We start from the raw sequence: 5,418 nt of genomic DNA, 5'->3' as shown, positions 1-5,418 counted from the left end.
GAATGGCTTTCGTGTTTTCAAAACTTCCAAAGAGCAGCAGCACTTTGCTTCCCCTGAACGATGTGTGAAATCCAAATGTCAGTGTCTGTAGACTTTGGCTGAAGCATGCAGTGGTCTGTGTGAGGTTGGTGCTCTGACAGAGGTGAGTAGTCACCGCTGAGACCGCACAGCCCACCACACTCAGTGTGTGTCACCTGGCCCTTCACAGGGAAGAAACTTAGCCAGGCCCTGCCCTAGACACTGAGGGTCACTTTCTTGAGTCAAGGCCATGCACATCAGTGCAGGGATTGTGGCACATCACCTCGGTTGCCCCGAGGCCTTTTGGGTCCTCAGTGGTTGAAATGTGTTCTCTTGGGGAGACCCAGGCAGGGCCAGGCTCCTGCCTTCCGCAGCCCGGATCTGTGTGCAGCTCTGACAGTTGTGAAGAGAAGCGGGCTCCAGGAAGGCTGAGGCCACCACAGGGAGCACGGCAGACTCACTGCTGCTGCCAGGACTGGAGGGAGGCAGTGCGGCATTTGCTCTTCACCATTAGAAATTATTTACATGTGCAGAGTGGTTTCACATTAACATTTCAGCGATTTGCAGAGGGGATGGGTGTTTCTGACCTCTGTGTGCTACCTGAGGATCGGGTAGTGACACAGATTTGGTCTGGGTGTTGGGCAGGGTCCCGGCATTGTCAGAATCCCTCATCCTGGCAGGACAGGTCAAGCTAGAGCCCACCCATCTGGGGACAGCAGCCTCCATAGTGTTGGCATGGCATTCAAGGCTGAGTCCACTCAGCCACTGCAGATGCTGCAGTCAGGTCGTGTCTGAGTGGTGGCCCATTCTGTCCCCAGTGCAGGACCACTGATGACTGGTTTGCAGCCAGCACTTCTGCCAGGAGCACAGACCAAGGGCCCTTGGACTCCGGGCCTCCTGAGAGGGGGCCTGGCTGAGGCCAGCACTCTGCCATCTTCTGTGCACTTGTGCTCCTGTGTCCTGACCTTTGACCACTCACCTTTCTGACCTGACCTCTGGCTCCATTCAAATCCAGTTAATTTCTTTGGCCCTGGCCTGAAGTCCATTCTGTCCTTCTGTGAGAACTCAACAGTGTGCAGGGCAGATGTGGCCTGTTCCTTCGCTCCAGGTTCTGGGGCATCTTCCATGGGACCAGAGGCTCTAACTGTTATGGGAACTCGCTTTCCTCTCAGGAGGACCTTGCCACATGGGCTGTGTACCAGCCTGCACTTGCTCAGCCTGATGTGGGGCAGCCACTATTAAATGACAAACAAACTGTCTCATTGTTACCATGTAATGCATACTCAGAGCACAGACACCACAAATTGTACAAAGTCACTAAAAGGTTTCCTAACCTTTGTCTTCTAGGTGATGGAAAACTTAGCCTCAAAACAAAAAATTTACGAGTGAAAGTAAGTACTTTTCCTGTGTGTCCATTTTCTTCTTTGTAGAAGCACAGAGGGGGACAGAGAAGGCACTGACATCCTGAGGAAAACCTAATTCCCTGGGGTTGAGCTGTGGAAACAGCAGCAGGGGTGTGGGTCACTGAACTCCAAGCCAGCACCGGAAAGTGTGGAGACCTCTTTTCCCAGTCAGCTTTCCAGGACTAGGGCAGGCTGGGTAAGGGAAGTGCAGGGCTAGTTCCTCCCTCCTCCCTCACTGGAAGAAGCCAGCAGGGCCCCATCTGAATCAGAGTTATCGGATAAGCATCTGGGATGAGAAGCCCATGTGTGTCCCCTACCCAGACCGCAGAGCCCATCCCAGGAGCTCAGTGCCTAGGCCTAGAGGTCACGCTGAGGCTGGGTCACAGCCCTCACCTGACACGGCCGCTCTGTTGGGATGAGGTCCGGGTGACTTAGAGCAGAGCCTTCGTGGTGTCGAGGCTGGGTCTGAATCACTTGTATTCTGTGGCTCTGGAGGTAAAAGGGATAGTGACACGACAGGAAACTGCCCTTGTGTCTCATACCCGATCAGCAAGGGGGATTTTAAATGAATTTCAAGCTGGGCCTGGTGGCACACTCCTGTAGTCCCTGTGGGAACCTGAGGTAGGAGGATCATTCCAAATTCAAGACCAGCCTGGGCTACAAAGTGAGACCAAGGCCAGTCTGAACCACATAGCAGGACCCTGTCTTAAAAAGACAAAAATAAATAAATGGGCTTCAAGAGGAATTATCTATAGAAGATCAGTATGCAGTAATTAACATGCTTTATCTGTGTGTCCTCAAGGGAAAGCACTAACTCTGAGGAACTAAGCTAGCTGTTCCTGAGGATTGGGAAGGCTTAGCCACACTTGGGGTTCAGGCTGGGCGGGTGCAGCAGGGCCCAGCAGATGGTGCCTCCCTGGCCAGGCTGCCAGCGGTTCCTCTGCAGCTGCCTGGCATCACTGGGTTTCTCTACTGCCATTCAGGAAGGCAGTGATGGCTTCAAGGGAAAAGAGCTTCCCAAAGACCAAGGGGACCTGCGGACAGGGTGGGACAGAAAGGGGGGCCTGGCTTCCTGGGGTCTCTGCCTTCAACTAATGCTTGTGCCTCGTCTTTCAGATTCAACATGCTCCAAAGAGGCCATGCCACCTCAGCGTAAATGTTAAAGAAAAATTTGTACAAGTCTGCATGGTACTGCCACGTTAAGTACCATGCAGATTTTATCATGTTTGTTGGTTGTTTTATTTGGTTTGTTTTTGTTGTTTTTTTTTTTCTAGTTTTAAAATTTGCCTTAATTATTCTTATTACAAAACAATAAACACTTTCTACAACTTCTGACTATTGTAAAATACAGTGTATATAAATCACATTGAAGGGACTGGGGATTTAGCTCAGTGGCAATAAGCACCTGCCTTGCAAGCAGGTGGTCGGGAGTTCGATCCCTGGTACCGATAAAAAGTTAAAAAAAAAAAAAAAGCAAACAATAAATCACATTGAAAATAATGACCTAGAATAGAACATCTCAAATGTTGCTTGGTTCCGAATTCTGATTGGTTAGTTATATTTCATGTAATGTTCTTCCAAGTTAGAATCTGGTGCAAGGCCAACTAGGAAACCATGAAATTATTTAAAAGAGCACATACTTAATTTAAAGACTTATTTAAAAGTTTACAAGCTCTCAACTAGACTTTGAGGGAAGTCTGTTTTTTGTGATGTCTAATTGTAGACACTAATTTGCTTCCTATTTTAGTTGGGTTCAAGATTTGAAAATATTTTATAGACAAGTTCTGTTTATTAACTTTGTGGGACTTTTCCAATCAATTTACCAGTTATGATGAGTATTCACATTATGAATGTATAGTCCAAACATTTGTAAAGCTCACAGTATGTTTTTATTATATAACACTTTTTTATACTGTGTCTCATCACTTGTGTGATATTAGAGTCTGAGTTGTCAGCTTGGGTGTCTTAAAGTTTCTAGTAAAAGACAATATCATGCTGTGATTTTATTTTAATATGGATATGCTATCCAAGTATGCCACACTCAAAACTCACTGGCCCTGCATCAGGAGATGGAGTGGGGAAAACTGCATTTAATATAGTTTCTATTTGAATAATTTGTATGCTTTAGAGAATTTGTATTGTTCATAAATTTCTAAAGTTTGATCTTTGTTTTATGAAGTATTATAAAAGCACTTGCCCCTATAAATACACAGCGTGTAAAATCTGTAGAGCACACGAATGGCAGGAAATTAAATGCTTTGTGCCATTTGTTACTTGTTTTCCCCATTTGCTTCCAGCCATGTCTTCTCTGACTTTGGGTTCACTTTCCTCAAACCTCCACAGCTCTGGCTGGCGTCTCAGGAGGTGCCTCAGACCTCAGAGGTGGGTCAGGGAGAACCAGCAGTGGTCTGCTGGACCCAACACATGTCTATTTTAAAAAAGCAAGTCTTAGACAACCTTGTTTTGACAACATGAGATTTAGTGAGGACAGTATTGCAAGTTTTAGCAGCACACACCTTCAGTTGTACTGTTTATTTTGCAATGAAATATCAGTAGATATTTTGATATCAAAAGAAAATTCATACAAGTTGTAGGGCGTATATACATTGAATAACAAAATATCTCACCAATCAGTATATGCACATTATTTGTATATTATCTATGTTTAGGTAATAGAAATGTTTTTTGAGGGAAAGAAAAATAAGAAAATGAGAAATCACAACTTGTGGATTCTGGTCTATAATAGACCTAACTGCTCAGCAAAGCACATCTGTGTAGATGTGTGCATTTGAAACCCTGAAAATAGGCCCTGCTTTGTGTGAAGCATTAAATGCTGCTTCACCTATAAACTTTTTTGAGTCCATTTGGTGCCACATTAAACTACTTGAAAGTGTTTCAGGACCCCAGAGATGTGGGGGCTTTGGGTGTGGATCTAGGGTGATTCCAAATAAACCTCAAAGGATAACCAGGGCCCAGTGAGACAGCTGGGGTGCTGTAGAGCTGCCATCTCCCTCCCAGTTTTCCTCCTCAGAACTGCCTGCTGCCCTTTGTCTCTGGAAGAAAACTTTGCTTTGGCCAGAGTTGGGACTGATGGATGACTCGGGATGCAGTGCAGACCCTCGGGCAGGGAGGTGAAGAGCATGACTGAGCCTCACCGCCCCTGTAGTGGAGTGTGGTGGGGTCCCCACTTCTAGACGGCCTGGTAGAGGCCAGGTACACAGCATGATGAAACACCCTCAGGGTTAATACTGTCACAAAAAAATTGGACAAGTCATTTAAGATTTTGAGCACCAAGGCTTTCTGCACGATCCTGGGTGAACAGCTATCGAGCAGAGCTGCTCACAGGTGACCGCCGTGGTGATGACAGATTCACCACCAGGTGACTCCATGCTCACTTCTCTCAACATCCTAAAACAGAAAGCTCCACATTCCCAGGGCCATACCTGGGTTAGATAATAGGGAGAGAGGAAGACACTCATCCCTGTGTGAACTGCTGAGCCAGCTCCACTGTAGTTCCTGGCAGAGCTACCCGAGGGTGGCCTGCAACATGGAGGCATCATGATTGGTCCAGGTCTGGACAGCACCTACGCATGGCAGACAGGGGACTGAACTTCATATACACCAGTCAGGCATGTCAAGGCAGCCAACCTGCCTTGCTCAAACACTAAAGCTTCAGGTCTGAAGTATCAGTAAAGGATCAGCATAGAAGTTTGGGAATAAAAAAATCTGTTTAACACATGATGGAGAGTTTTGGCCTTGGGCCCTCTGCAGTCTGGTGTGACGTAAAGCAACATACTAGGTCAGCTACCCAGAGGCAAAGGGCCCAGGGCTGCACAGTCTCTACCTCAAGGCGGCCCATGGGAAGACTTATTTCTGTGTAAGTGCATTCGGTCTGAGGTTTCCCATTCCTGGACTTCCTTTTGCACAGGAATACAAAAAACCTCCAAAGAGTGCAAACTCTGGGGGCAATTGCATAGACCAGAGTGGGGAGCAAGTC

The sequence above is a fragment of the Cavia porcellus genome, unplaced genomic scaffold (genome assembly GCF_034190915.1).
Source record: "Cavia porcellus strain 051 isolate PalLab524CR breed Dunkin Hartley unplaced genomic scaffold, mCavPor4.1 scaffold_23, whole genome shotgun sequence".
Classification (NCBI taxonomy): Eukaryota; Metazoa; Chordata; class Mammalia; order Rodentia; family Caviidae; genus Cavia; species Cavia porcellus.
This window is presented reverse-complemented; position numbering follows the sequence as displayed.